This window comes from Rhopilema esculentum, chromosome 16 (assembly GCF_057945365.1).
Source record: "Rhopilema esculentum isolate cy_ngs chromosome 16, ASM5794536v1, whole genome shotgun sequence".
Classification (NCBI taxonomy): Eukaryota; Metazoa; Cnidaria; class Scyphozoa; order Rhizostomeae; family Rhizostomatidae; genus Rhopilema; species Rhopilema esculentum.
In genome coordinates this window covers 11,635,265-11,650,720 of record NC_142830.1, presented here as the reverse complement: position 1 = coordinate 11,650,720, position 15,456 = coordinate 11,635,265, and the positions used below count along the sequence as shown (strand labels likewise).

The 15,456-nt window shown below is 35.5% G+C and overlaps 1 protein-coding gene across 9 annotated transcripts in view; it reads left to right on the top strand.

Annotated features, from left to right (window-relative positions):
- The window catches only part of LOC135682699 (adenosine receptor A2b), a 53,908-nt gene that overhangs the window by 28,599 nt on the left and 9,853 nt on the right, over positions 1–15,456 (top strand). For 2 of the 9 annotated variants that reach the window (XM_065197697.2, XM_065197694.2), the window contains exon 1: positions 7,817–11,449. The exons of 4 other annotated variants lie outside the window; for them this stretch is intronic. The gene's annotated coding sequence lies outside the window, so the exon portion shown is untranslated. Of the gene's footprint in view, positions 1–7,814; positions 11,450–11,473; positions 11,673–15,456 lie in introns of those variants that run through there. 3 more of the 9 variants (XM_089113045.1, XM_065197695.2, XM_089113049.1) reach the window with 2 other exon arrangements.

Sequence of the window (15,456 nt, the reverse complement as noted above, 5' to 3'; positions counted from 1 at the left end):
CAGAAGTTCGATTATAGGCATGCGCTCTCCGTCAAAGAAGGTAATTTTGGGATAGGAAATGAACTATGCAGTGAGTTCGGTGCAGGAAAAGTTCCACGTTTGGAACCCAGCCGCGATTTGCTCGCATAGCTCGCTAAAGCCCCATCTCCAGTGAGAAAAAAATCAGCGAAATGCGAAAAAGTTCGCGCGAAACACGTTTTAGGCATGCGCAGTGATCTTTTGCTGGGATTTCTTGCGAAGAATTTATCTGCGAAAAAAGTTAAAATGAGTTCAACTTTTTTCGCTTTTCGCTTGCAAAATCCTTAAACAGCCAATCATATTCCGTATTCCTTTGTCACGCTTCCAAACTTTACATTCCAATGTCGTGATGTCATCAAAAGCATTCAAAGGCATTTGTCGCGTGAAGTATTTCGCAGCGAAATTTCGTAAGACTTTTTCTCACTGGAAATTGGGCTTAAGGTCTGCCGATCCAAATTTTTCTGTCGCACTTAATTAAGCTTTCCACACCTAAACATCGACTTCTCATGTACTTAATTTTCGATTTAAGTTCCACACATGAGAAGTTCGACGTTTGAAATGGACTTTAGGTTGTAATGAAACAATATGCAAAACCATGTAAAGAGCAAACATGGAAAAGAGCAAACATGTAATTACATATAAATTTATAACTTCTGATCTATCCTGTCACATCTTCAAAAAAACAATATAAGCTTTACTTTGGGGCCCGTGGAAGATCATGAAAGTCTGGCGATAGTTTTCGAACCGCATAATGTAACTTTTTTAGTGAAGTGATTTTTGCGTTTTGTCCGCGTTGGAGAGGTGTTTGCACGAATTATTCTTATTTGTATTCTGTTGGAGCTTTCTATTTTTAGTGAAACAAATGCTAATTACCATCAGTAGTTCTGTGGAAAAAAAGAGTTTAAGAATCAAAGCTTGACGGTTCAGCAATGTTATCAGCAGCAGTTTTGAATAATTCATCTAAGCACTGTGAAAAATGACTTTCCTGCTGCATAATTGTTTCTTGGGCTACGTTGGAAATGTTATTTTTAATGATCCTTTCGTGTCTATTGACGCAAAATACTAATGAAAAGATGGCACGCAGCTGAAAATGCAAGATAGCTTTTCCTGAGTTCCTCCATCAAGGACTCACAAATAAAGCTCACTTTTGCAAACTTTTATATTTTCCGCATTTTAAGTCCGCTAGTATCTGATTAATTCCAGGAATTTTGCGATTGAAGGTATGTATGTTTGTTTTAGCAAAACCATTCTGTTTGTTACCCTGAAATTGCCTTGTTTGCATAAAGAATTTTTATTTGATATTCGGCGAAATTAAAAAATTCTCCAAATCCAGTGATACCCAATAGGTATGCAAAAAGCAATAAAAAATAATTAGCTAGTCTGCTAATTCTCTAAATTTTGCGACGAAGAGAAATCATTATCAGACACGAATTAGATCACCGCAAATTATCAACGCGAATTATCAACGCGAATTATCGAAAAGCAATACAATAAAGCGAGAAATGACTCGCGGTAGAAAAATATTTAAAATTGATTGCTTCATCTGATCATTGTCATATTATAAAGATATATTTACTGCTCTATTTTAAGCGGTTTATTTTGTTTGCAATTTTGCCTTTGGCAGTTTTTTATTCTTGGGATTTAAGTGGGTAAAAGCGTTATAATTTCCCAGTTGCTTGTATGTTCCAAACAGTTATGAACGGGCAAGGTTTTAATCATAAATGATACTGGCAGACCGACATATCAGATTATCACCACAGTTACTTGACACTGGGTTTTTTCACGAAGCATAATGCTTCACATGGCTTGGAGAACTCTTGATTGTGGCTGCAACTAATTTGCTGTTATTCTTCATTTAGCAAGGATAGAATCAGAGCGTTCGGGTATTAGATCGTGTTTTAACACAGCCTGTTAAAACCGCACTGCTAACAGCCGTAATCAGATGTTGACTTGGCCGAAATTCGCATCAAATAGATTTATTTCCAACAATGTACAAAGCTTTACTATTGTAGTTCTCACTTGGTTTCGGGAAATTCTAATTGAAGGAGTGGGCAGTTTCAAGTTTCTAGGAGGATTATTGCCACAAATAGGGAAGAAAAAGAAGCTATAAACTTCCTCCAGTGCTTCGCCATTAATTAAAGTAGTATCAGATTTGCTCATCTATTTTATACTGCTTATATAAAGTACAGTTTTTGAATTGATATTTTGCAAAAGCCCCTGCACCCCTTTAAGCTGTAAGAATTATCCTTCCTAGTCAGACCAATGTCTCAACTTGAAATCGAAACTCTGTTGAGCTATCAGTACGATAGAGAAGTCCTAAGGCCGATTTTTAGGGTACTGTTGTTCTGTGCCACGATCGACTGTGCCATGATTTTTTGAAGGATGTCACATCAAAAAGTTAAGTTTGTTCCAAGTCATAGCATTTCTCAGGTATAATATGTAATTTTTCAATGCATTTAGATGCATTTTTTTATAACAAACACAACAAGTCTCATTTCTCAACGTCATCCAAAACTCAATTTTTCTAATGCTGTGGCAATGCTCAGCACTTATTCTCTTTTAAGAGTTTCAGTTTCTTAATTTCACTATCAAATATAACGAGTTCCTTTTGGCGACAATCAGTTCTAAAGTTGTTGGCTTTCTGTAGTTGTTGTTAACAATAGAATGCAGAAATTCTTCTGAGAACCCACCTTCTCAGTTAAAGGTGAACTGACACGCAAAATTAACTTGACCTCAAATGAAAGCATATCGAGCAAAAATACCTGGTACATTATTATTTTTTTAATATTCAACACAGTTTTCGAGTTATTGAGCGTCAAAGTTAGCTACCGAGCATTTCCCGAGCACGGACGAGTTTGCCCGAGCCTTCCGCATAATCGTGACGTCACAAACACCATGTTCACATCACTTGAACAACACGGCAGTCTGGAGGGTGGTACTTTCATGACTTTGCGGATGAGCATCGATACATTAATTGAGTAAGTTTTGACTCCATTTCGACAATCTGATAGGAAAACAGATCATGACTCCTTTACAAACCGTTCATAATAAGATTTGCAAGAATATCGTATTATTCAACGCCTTTGAGGCCCTTCCTCCATCTTGCAGGACCCAGTGTGTGGCGGGCCAACATATCGAATAATGGTAGCGATGAAAATATTGGCAGGATTTTTTATTTTCTGGAAACCTAAGTAAAATACTTTTATTTTGTTAAATACGGCTGCTATTTGACTTATTTATCAGGGCTTCCCTCCTCCCCCCAAAAGTTAATCTCGGTCTTTGATCCTGGTTAACTTCAATATTCGCAGTAAAGGTTTCGAATTAACGTCACTCATTTTCGGCATATTTTTTATTCAATCACATGAAAGATTTTCAGGGGTTAAGCACCTGGTACGATCGCTTCGCTATTTGCAGGATAACAACTTAGTAAAATTTTCAACTCCCAGGCCGCTGCCCTCCTGTAACTCGAGTGAACCGATGAGTTTGCAAACCCTAAATAAAATAACGTTCATGATTTATATGGATGTATATCGAAGTAACAATATATTGAATTTATTCGAAAAAGAAGCTAGATTCATGATAAAATGAATAGATTCTTACATTCGTCCGCATGATTGACTTCAGAATTGAGAATTTCTTCGAGCAGCTAAAAGTGCCTATTCCTTCCAAAGATAAATTCCCTCCTAATATAACGCAGTACCAGCCAGCATATATCCTTCGTACATTTCATTAGCCTCGAATTTTCATGAATCTTGGATCAAAGGCTACGTATATCTCCTCGAATAGTAACTGAACAAGATGAACTGAACTGTCCAGTCCATGCGTGATTTCCATTCAAGGAATCAAAACATGGTGTTTGTGACGTCACACGCACTGGGTGACATGAAATGCCGACAATGGTCGAGCACTCGACGATAATTTCATGACATTTAGAGCGGAATTGCGTCAAAACGGACAATTATAATTAACCGAAAACTTGAAATTAAGATTCCATGCATCGTTTTCTGCATAATATCAAAAAATAGTTTTGCGTGTCAGTTCACCTTTAACACTTACGGGTACAACCTCTAACATTGTAAAACAGAAATGTATCCAAAATCTGCATAACACGGCCTTAGAATTGCATTTTTTAAAGGAAAGGGTTCTATCTAGCATTTATTTTTAACATTTTCTCTGCCTGTAAATGTAGTTGTTTTCATTTATCTCAAAGTAGTGTGGTAGCTAAGGGCTCTGAAACGATGATCTTGCGCACATTGTGATAAAAGCATGAAAATCTGCACAACTAAACAGATTGATATGCTTTATAAGTTGGGATCGGGACCAAGACTGTGAAATGCCCCTAAATGCTATTTTTAGAATGCTTAATTGTTCCCAGACTCCTAAACTGATTATCTCTATAACTTTGTTGAAAACGAAATCAAACACATGAAAATTAGTATATATGCTAATCATAACACGGTAATGTGATTTAGATTCACAACCATCATCAAAATGCTCCCAAATGCTATTTTTAGACCATGTACTCGTTCCCAGACCTCAAACACGCTTATCTCTACAATTCCGCTAAAATAAAATCAATAGCAAGCAACTTGATTTAGATACTAATTATAGCACACTAAAAGATTTTGGTTCGACACGCATCTTAAAAATGCCCAAAAATGCTATTTTTAGAATGCCTGTTCCCAGACTTCTAAATTTATTTTCTTTTTAAGTTTATTGAAAACCAAATAAATGACATGAAAATTAGTATAAATGCTAATCATAACACGGTTATGTGACTTAGATTCACAACCATCATCAAAATGCTATTTTTGGGCCATGTACTCGTTCCCAGACCTCTAACACGCTAATCTCTACAATTTCTCTAAAAATGAAATCAATAACAAGCAACTTGATTTAGATACTAATGATAACAATGCCAAACAGTTTGATCAGCAAGATCTACCGGGGCTTTTCCAGCTCATGCTACTCACGTTTGGTGTTCCTTTGGTAATTGCATAGTTCTGTTATCGACTCCTTTGGTAATTGCATAGTTCTGTTATCGACTCCTTTGGTAATTGCATAGTTCTGTTATTGACTCCTTTTGGTAATTGCTTAGATCTTTTAATGGCTACTTTGGCACCTCTTGTCTAAGGTTTTTGATTTTGTCTAGCAGAAAACTTCTTCATCAGAAAACACCATATGTAATGGTTTGTAACGCACTATTGTTAGGTGGATTGGCAGCATTATCTCTGATAGGTCTAATGCCATGATTTCGATCCAATGAACCTCGATCTGCTCCTGAATGCAAAGTCCTTGACGGCTAGCACTAATTACATGCTTGAAGAATTAACCTCTACAAGGGAAAGACTTTAATGTCTGTCCCACATTCTTTGCTGTCCTTTGTCTCTTTGTGGATGATCTTAATTGCGCTCCTTTGCAATCGTTCATATTTGCTATGCAGTAGGCTTCTCTCGACCAGCAAACGATTCAACTGTATCAAAAACGGATGGTGCATACCGAAACATGGAATACAGTATCTTGCGATGCCTGAAAGAATATGTTGGATCGGTATTTCTTTTATTTTTTTTTCCAGTAGCCATTTCTACCCAATTCTTTTCGATATTTAAGCATGTAAATTTAGCAATTACGATAAAAACAAAATCTACCAAAAACTGGCTTGTATCTACCTCCTCGTGATTGCAAAGAATAATAATAATAGAAATATTTATACAGGGTAAAACCTTTTCAGTGCCAAAGGCACTGTTATCAATAAGGGCCCTGTTCTATAAAAAATTAATTACATGGTTAAAAATGAAAAGTAATTACAAGCTAAAAATGAAAAGTTAAAAAATGAAAGTAATAAAGGGTAAAAATCGTTTTTAGTGGATATGAAGTAAATTAGTTGCTGAGGAAATGTTCTTTTAATCGATTCTTGAATTGAACAATCGATGTTAATTGGCGGATGTCAATTGGGATGTCGTTGAAGCACAAAGGGCCTTGGAAACGAAATTACTTTTCTGCAGCCTCCGTCCTGACCTTTGGAAGGCGGAGGGTGGATGAACTTCCACTCGTGTTATAATTGTGGTCCACTTTCTGGATATATGATGCAAGATTTGGGATGGCAGTTTCTTGCAGGCATTTAAAGATCTGTATCGCTGCCTTGAATTTATTATGATCTTGAATGCTCATGAGCCCACATTCTTTGCTGTCCTTTGGCTCTTTGTGGATGATCTTTGGCTCATTGTCAAATCGTTTATATGGATCAAAAATAACAAAGGTCCAAGAATTGAGCCTTGGGGTACTCCATAATTAACAACTCGAGATTCGGATATCACAGTGCCGAACTGGACAAACTGAAAACGGTTTGATAGATAACTTTTTATCCACGCAAGCTCAGTGTCCTTGATGCCATAGAAAGGAAGCTTTGATAGAAGTATAGAGTGTTCAACCGTGTCGAAGGCTTTTTGCAAGTCAATGAACACTGCACCAGTCAGCTTGCCTTGATCCATAGCCTGGCGGATATTATCTGTGAACAACGTCACTGCAAGTTAGGTGTTATACCTTTTTCTGAATCCAAACTGACATGTTGTTATGAGATTATTGTCTTCCAAGTACTTAGATAATTCTTGGCAGTACTGAAATTGGACGATAATTTTCAACAGAGGTTTTAACGCCAGATTTAAAGGGTGGAATAACTTTTGCGATCTTTATTTTGCCAGGGACAATAGATGTCTTAAGTGATAGATTTATTATATGAGCTAGGGGTTCTCCTATTACAGTTGCGCCATCCTTTAAAAATCTTGGAGGAAAATTATATTGACCTGGACCTTTTGATGGATTTAACTTAGCAAGGGCCCTTGTTACTCGTTCCTTTGAGACTGATTGAAGCTTGAAGTTAGTGTTTGCATGGCCTAGACCATTGTCATTTTGCTAGACAAAATTTCGCTGTAAACTACCGCACAATTTTTCAGCACAAGTTGCAAAATATTTACAAAATTTGGAGGCTATGCTTTGTTCTTTAGTTTCGAATTTGTCATCACTTTCAAGTGTTGACAGAATAGATGATGTCTTTTCTTTGAATGGATACAGCTTTTTAACAAGGTTCCAAAACTGTTTAGGATTTTTTGCATTTTCCTCCAGCATATTTTTGTTGTACTCAGCTTTACTTTTCTCAATACTTGTGTTCACTTAACTATCTATCTTTCCCAGCGCGAAATCATTTGGGATCAAAGCTAATTTGATCGGGGTGTTAATCGTACTTTCAAATAAGTATTTTATACAAGATTGGTTTTACACAAACCATTCAGTTGGTTTTTAGCGACATCCCAGAGAATAACTCTTTAAAGATCTGGGAACTATTACACATTCTAAAAACAGCATTCGGGTAGCATTTTGAAGATGGAAGTCAATTTAAATCCTTTACGTGTGAAAATCCAATCGTTCTAAATTTTTGTTTGTTATGGTTAGTATTCTTGCTAACTTTCATGTCATTGATTTTATTTTCAACAAAGTTATAGAGAAAATCAATATATGCGTGTCGAACGCATTTTGAAGATGCGTGTCGAACCAAATTCTTTTGGTGTGCTACAATTAGTATCTAAATTTAGTTGCTTGCTATTGATTTTATTTTTAGCGGAGTTGTAGAGATAAGCGTGCTAGAGGTCTGGGAACAAGTACATGGTCTAAAAATAGCATTGGGGGCATTTTGACGATGGGTGTGAATCTAAATCACATAACCGTGCTATGATAAGTATCTATATCAATTTTCATGTCTTTGATTTCATTTTAAATAAAGGTAATCAATTTAGGAGTCTGGAAACAATTAAGTATTCCAAAAATAGCATTTGGGGACATAGCATTGTGCAGATTTTCATGCTTTTATCACAATGTGCGCTTTCATTCTGCTTATCTCCTACACTAAAGTTTATACCTCTAATTTTGCGTACCAAACCACTTTGTTGATTCATTATACCAATAATGCCGTATTTCGTCCAGGTGAAGAGCCACCCTGTAGAGATACTGGTTTCGATGTCATTGTATTATAAGTAATGTCTTTCTTCAATGAAAGGTTCCCAGAAAACTTTGTTTGTCGCTGCTACTATACACCAGTTATGTTGGCAAGTTTGGCTTCAGTAGTGCAGCGGAAGCTTTTCAAAAATCATCAAGCGACAAGTGAATATATGTCTTGCTAAATAGACAGGAAATTTTGCTAACCGAGACTTCAGTTGCGAGAAAAATGTACGATCAGCACAATTTTAACATTTATATTTTTGTCAAATTTGATAATGCCATCGGGAAAAGTGCAAAACTGCAAAGTAAATATAATTTCAATGTGTTCTGGTCTATGTGAAAAAAGTTTAAAACTTGTTTTCCCGTGACTTTCTGCCGATACGTCATAGCATTTCTTTTAATCGATCGATAAAACAATCGCAAATATCTTACGGTTAAACTAAATGTAACAAGACTGTAATAATTTACCAAACCCAAGCCTGACAGCAATCAGATTGCACTGATGACACTTATCGACACATGGTTGTTACAACTCTTTCGGCGGAGATGGTAACGACGAATTTATAAGCGAAAGCTCAAGAGTTAAACAATTTCCAAATGAATTCACACAAGCAGCTGGAATAGATGAATTTTTAGCCCCTTAAAATTCATAGGTCATTCGCATCAACGTAAAACAATTTCTTTAAACTAATCGCCATATCCTGCAAAGGTAACAGTTAAACAACTTCATCTTTGTATTTCGCTGCAAAACTTCATCAAAGACACAGTTTAACGAGTTTAAGCAGTGAATAAAATTTATCCTTGACATTGACTACTATCTTGTAAAGTGATAATTTGTCAATCTTGTTTTTAACATTGTTTTGAATCTGCCTAAGCACACTCTCACTCACTATGCTTCATAACTGATTTTTGAGCAGCTATAAGTTGCAATTTTTATTTCCTTAACGATAAAGAACGTTGAGTTTTTGTTGAAAAGTCTAAGTCAATCCATGCAGATAGTTTTTTTCATAAATTGCTCTATGCTGGCAAACGTCACGCAAAATTTACATCCAAATATATGAGAAGTTTGTAGAATAATTTGCGGTGTTAAAATTAAAATGGAAGGAACAGAATGCTGGAAAAAATGGAACAAAAATAGGAAAAATTATTTCAAACAAAACTGCCACTCAAAGAGAACAGCCTCCTCGATCTTGTAGGTCTAAAAACACTGTTAAAACAAGTGATTCTGCCATCGGTCAACCTCTTTTAAACAACCCAGATTGCAAAACTCTTTAATGACGACATGTTTCGGATAATTGGCAGAGCCTGGTCGTCCTTCCATCTAGCAGTTTTGGAGGTCGATCTACATACAAACGAAAAAGCCGACATTGTGTAGACAGAAGGACTCCAGTGGTAATTTTTCTTTAGGCTCGCGGCACTGATTGGTCAACTATACCGGTCTTGTGCTTGCGTTTTTCTGATTGGCCTATTTCGATCCACAACTGGGTATATATTTTTCATCGTGTTCTTTCGGACCCTGATTCTGACGTTTTATGCTCTGAGGAGTGTCAGACGAAAAAGCTTTTAGTATGTTGTAAAATGTTTGCTTTTTTCAAAGCCATTTTCAAATTCTGTACCGCAAAAAAAATTGTTCTTATTTCAATCATAGTAAAATAATAACGAACAATTTCTACTAGCAATATCGGTTCCACTTATTACATACTAGTTCCCATTTGACATTGGCTAGGTTCAATAGTTTAACGTTTAAAGAAAAGCTGTGGTTGATTTTGTGTAGCGGCTTTAGACGTATACAAATGAGCATGTACTAAAAGCTTTCTTTTGGAGTGACAACTATGAGGCCTTTGAAGAGCACAAGGAAGTTGAAAATTGCTCATGTTTGGGAATTTCTGTCCATCGATTGCATTTCATGTTCTTCTCGTAATATATATTGAATTTGTGAATTTTAAAAATTTGCGTTTTTCAGCTGGAATAAGGGATTGATGTCATGACAGAACTATTAAATGAAGATGTTACATATTTATCTGCGAAACTACAAGAAATGTGACTCGGTTAGGAAATACACTCAGTTCCTAACGCATGTTCTTCAATTTAATTAGAATTTTGATTAAATCAACACAAGCAAGCAACTTCGCCAATAGAGATTTTTAAAGTTAAGTCACAGGAACAGTGACCGCAAGCCACGTTTCCGGAAGCGTGGAAAATACACGATCGGCAAAGTTGAACTTTTAATTTCTTTCAAATCTGATGATATCATCGGAAAGAGCTTGCCAAACTAATTAGAAAATATTAAAACATAGATGCGAACTGATCTATATGCAAAAAGTTCGAAACTTTGTTTTGTCATAGTTTATACCTATAGGTCATAACGTTTTTTTAATCGATCGATAAAACGATCGCAAATATCTTACGGTTAGACTAAATATATTGTGATAATATTGTAATGATTTCTTCAACACAGTAACAAAATTTGATCATTTAAGCAGCGCTCACAAGAACCTACAATGTTGATGAAATAAATGCTAACCAAACGTCCAAAGATTGTCTTCACTTCAAAGTTTCTTTTCATCTCAAACTGAGATGTATTAATAAGTCTTCCTTAGCAAAACTTGTCTCTTACATTCTGAAGGTAATCCTGGTCAAGAGTCATCTTGAAGAAGTACCTGGAGTTAGGGCACTTGCTCAGCAAACAAAGAAATATGTAAAAATATGTAAAAACTGTCAAAAGGTGTTTGGCTCGAGCGGAGAAGATTGTTTTGGCTTTCCCTCCACGACACAGGCTACCAAGTAGCTCCACTATGATGAAAAATAAACACATCAAGTGCAAAAAATTATACTTGTGCTGTCCTCTTTCTGCAACTCTTTAGAATATTTAGCAGGTAAAAAAGTTTGAGCTACACTTAACATTCAAGTGAATGACTATTTTCTTCAGCACCATTTAACTCCAGTTTGCTTTGATAAGCAATACGGAATAGTATTCCACTTAACTTGGTTCAGAAAAAGCCCTGATATTGTTATTGTTGTTTGAAGGCTGCGCATTAAACAAAACATTTCGTGTCTTATCGAATCTCACATAAACAGGTATTAATAAGGGCATTTTCTTGATGCCAATAAATCAGATAGTGAATCGTCAATGTAGTGGAGCCTTAAAATGTGAAGATAGAGTGTGTTGTTTAATCAAATATGCGGTGACTTTTGACGAAGAGAATTGGACAACAGTTACGCTTATGCAAAATTCCGATTGATCTAAAAACTTCATCAAGAAAACCAGCTTCTGGTTGCTGTATTTATGAGTCCATATATGGATGTGATGACGTATAATTCATGAATATATATTAGTAAGTTTATTATACTTGCATAGTTTAGAACCTGTTTGGTCATAAAAGCTCGCACCGATCACAAGTCTGCCTTATTCTTTCAGAGCAAGAGTTGTGGTTAAACGGTAAGGGCTTCTGATTATATATAATTTATATTCCAACAACTTTTCGCACAACAATTGTATTCATCATGTAGAAATTAAGTAGATGAATTTTCAAATATCTCAATGTTCGTCACATTTTCCAAGTTGATCTTCTACAACCAAGCGCTTTACATTCTCAACAAAATTAATGCGTTCCTATAACTGTATTGTGTATTTGATGGTGGACAACTTATTTCAATTTAGAGTAAGTAACTTGATCTGCTAAATGAAAATTATGATTTCTTTTTTTTTCGTTGATATTTGGTCGCGACAATATTATATTGAAATATTCTTATCATTCAAACTTTTTAAGTGCGTACTGACTTTTTTACTCGTTTGAGTGAGTTATTCTTCAAGCAAGCATTTATAAGCGATTCTGTAAAAAGAATTCTTTCCAGAGTAATTTAATTCGGTTGATACCGCTTTTGAGTTAGAATTACTTTCTTAAGTTAAAATTACTTAAATTAGAATTAATAACAATGGCGGGTAGCAGAATTTTCGAGCTCCTAACTATGGTAAAGGGCTTCTTAGGAACTTTTGGAGTCGTCAGAACAGGGTAACGTTTATGTTTAAAGGTTGATGACATTTCGATTGAGCTAGCGTTTTCAATTCACTTGTGTCTTACATGCTGTAGAACTAACACAAAGTTGAATCTGAAACATCAAACATACGTTTGAACAGAAAACCTTCGGTTGAAATCGTGAAACATACATTTGCGGAACCAAATCTATGTTTGACCTGTTTGACCAAGCGCAACAAATAATTTACATCTTGAATTTGTGAAACATAGATAAAATAACAAAAAGATTGTTGTCTTCAAAAGTTCATTAGCAAAATTTCTCGTTTGACCGAATCTCCAACTGTCATTTTAAACATTCTTTATTCAGTTCTGTGTGCTCCAAGGCTGCAAGTTTCCTTACATTTCACTGTTAAGCTCTACAGAAGATGAAAATATTTGTGTTTTGAATATTTCTGTGTTTTTTACTAGTAATATTTCTATGCTTTTAATTAGTCTCGTTTTGTTTAACAACGTTTCGCGCTTCTTTTAACTAACCTGGCTTTAAAGATTGTCATACAACAATCTAAGAAAAGAAGATTTCTAGTAAAATTTCATTCATAGCATTGCAAGATAATGAAAGAGAATTTTTGAAACCTTAACTTTAAACGACTTCTCCTTGAGTTTGCGATTAGCATGTGCTCCTAAGACTAAGCTAAAACAAAGCATTTGATTGATTGGTTTTCTCACTAAATGACATACGCGATCTATTATCCTTTCGGAATACCATATAGTTGCAGGCACTAAGCTCACGACATGATTATCAACCGTACGTTAATCACTTAGAAGAGTGGGCTTGTTATCCACTGGTCACAACCACGAATTTGACAGATGGCTGACTCTGCTCAACTGCGCAGCATCTTTTTGTGTGCATAGAATTGAGAACATTATGTAATGTTTTGCGGGAAGCGCATAAATGTTTTCGAGGTCGCTGTATTTTCCCTGGGGGGAGGGGGACTATGTAACCGTTAGTATTCCTAACGCATTTATTCCATTATAAGACACAGCAAATGAGGTGTTTGAAAATGAAAGCTCCCTTGATTTCAAGCTGCACCAACTAAACCACGCAGAGATACTTGATTTAAGATGACAGATCAACAACTGATAAAAATCTGATTTTGCATATGAACAAAATAAAACATTCCAATAGTCAAGATGACAGATCATCAATATCGTCCAGAAGTATTTCTCCCTCATCTTCTACAGTATCACCCTCATTTCCTAGGTAGCAGGAAAGCTTGGCAAGACTTGGGTAAAACAATGTAAGCCGCCCTTGTTTATAAACCTTATAGAAAGATTAACTATCAATAACAGAGTAATGTGAGTACAGTCAACTTAGTGTAATTCGAACTGTCTTGCGGATCTTTAGAGTGTTCGAATTGCAAATGTTTAAAAAACCGGATTTTGCCTATAATCACAACGTACACGGCATTCGTAAACAAAAAAACGTTTTTGTTAACTTGTTTGGTATTTCAATAATAACGCAACTAAAAAATAGACAATGTCGCTGGCTTTTCAGAGATCGGCACGTGGCAGGCCAAGATTCCTTAAGCTAAGTCGTTTCATCTCCCCAATTTAAAGACAATGACTTAAATGATCATCAAAAATTACAAGAAAGTTGATTTTAAGACGATATTATTAAATGAAGTACTTATATCATAAGGCTCTTTCTTCAAATTCGCAGAAATTCGTAGATAATCAAAGAGATTCGAATTTAAGAGTTTCTCAAATGTTTGTTAAGTGATATTAAAGGGACCTGAAAGTTTGAATTAGAGAACGACTACTTTCGCCAATGTTGTACCAGTATTCTTTGTACACAGCGACAGAATTCGTATCTTTAAACATCCCAGTTATTAGTCAACGTAGAGAAAACAAGCATTGCATAACTTTGCAGTTTTATAAGTTTTTGATGCAGAAAAGCAAATGTTATCGCAAAACATACTTGTGCAGCTGTTCTCATTATTTTTTATCGTACCAGAAATATGTGTAAGCAAAAGTCCAATTCAAATTAATTCTTCTAAATTGTATGTCGCACTAAGAACTTGTTTGGATGACCGGATAAATGATTGAAACTTCTAATCTAATTGCAGGCAGGTGTTATTTACCAATTAAAATTAAACTGAGCGATATCTTCTATTGCAAAACATGAATTGAGAATGCAAGCCGAAAACTTTGTGATTTTCTTTTGATTCCAGGCAGGTTAAAAAGCTATGTTTCTTTAGTTATGTGTAGGTGATGATGCTTCAGTTAAAGATGTTATGTCATAATGAGTTTTGGTGGTCACCTAAATCTAATTGGCTGCATTTCATAAGAAGCTTTTGCTACATCTTCAAAGCGGGAATAATTCCCAAAGTATTTTAAAAAATAAATGACATCCCGGGCATGGTGCCTTCGAAAACCCTTTAAAAATATATAAGAAGGTTTTGTCGAGTTAGGTTACCCACAAATTGCGGAAAATTTTTTTTAATTCATGGCGACAAAAAGCTAACACAAGTTTACAGGTGAATCAGAGTATACCGACTGATTACCAGATTAACTTTTTCCCTTTTGACAGAAGTGTCATGAAGTTCATTTCATTTCTGAACCATTCGCAAAACAGCTAGATTCTCGAATTGATTCTCGGGTGTTGGAATTGTTATTGAAGAACCTTTGTTTGTATTAAACTACGAACTTGTAGCTTAACGCCTTTATTAAGGCAATATTTAACTGAAGCTTATAAATTTGCTAAAAGAAGGTTTTTGGAAACTATTGTGAGGATGAACAGTGGTCGAATAAATATTGATTTTCGTCACACTTGGGGTGGAAAACTTATTTTTCTATCGCAAGAAACTCATTTGCCTCTTCATTAATGGCATTATCTTTGAATAAAATTTGACATCAGTAGCAAATGATTTAATGCAAGTTATAGAGATCATTTCAAAATAAATATGAACGTAAAAACATTTCAAACTTCGATATCTCGATCCTAAGCAATGGAAATTACCTGTCTGTCTTACAGTGCTCGACTCGACGTAAATGGGTTGCCGGAGGATCATATTAATTAAAACTTAGAGCCACCTGCTCTACACACCAAAGCGTCAATCTTCAAAGTATTCCCAACTCTGCATGGCTCAAGTATTAATGTGCTTGGATAGCAACCTAGGCGAAGCTAGATTTGGTCTTTAGTTTTGCAATGGGCAGTAATAATAAAGCACAAAACTCTCATTTCTTTATCTGTATCCAAATGGCATTTGAAGGTTTTCTTCTCCAAGAATTATGAAAAAAAACACGTGACCGTCGTTTTATCACTTATAGGTCATTTCTTAATGTTGACTGGACTCGGGTTAGATTCACAACAAATTTGATTCAAATGAAGCTCAACTAAATTTTCACCCAACTCTCGATAAGAATTTTCTAAACCGGGTTCACCTCAAGCTGAACAAATAAACACGAC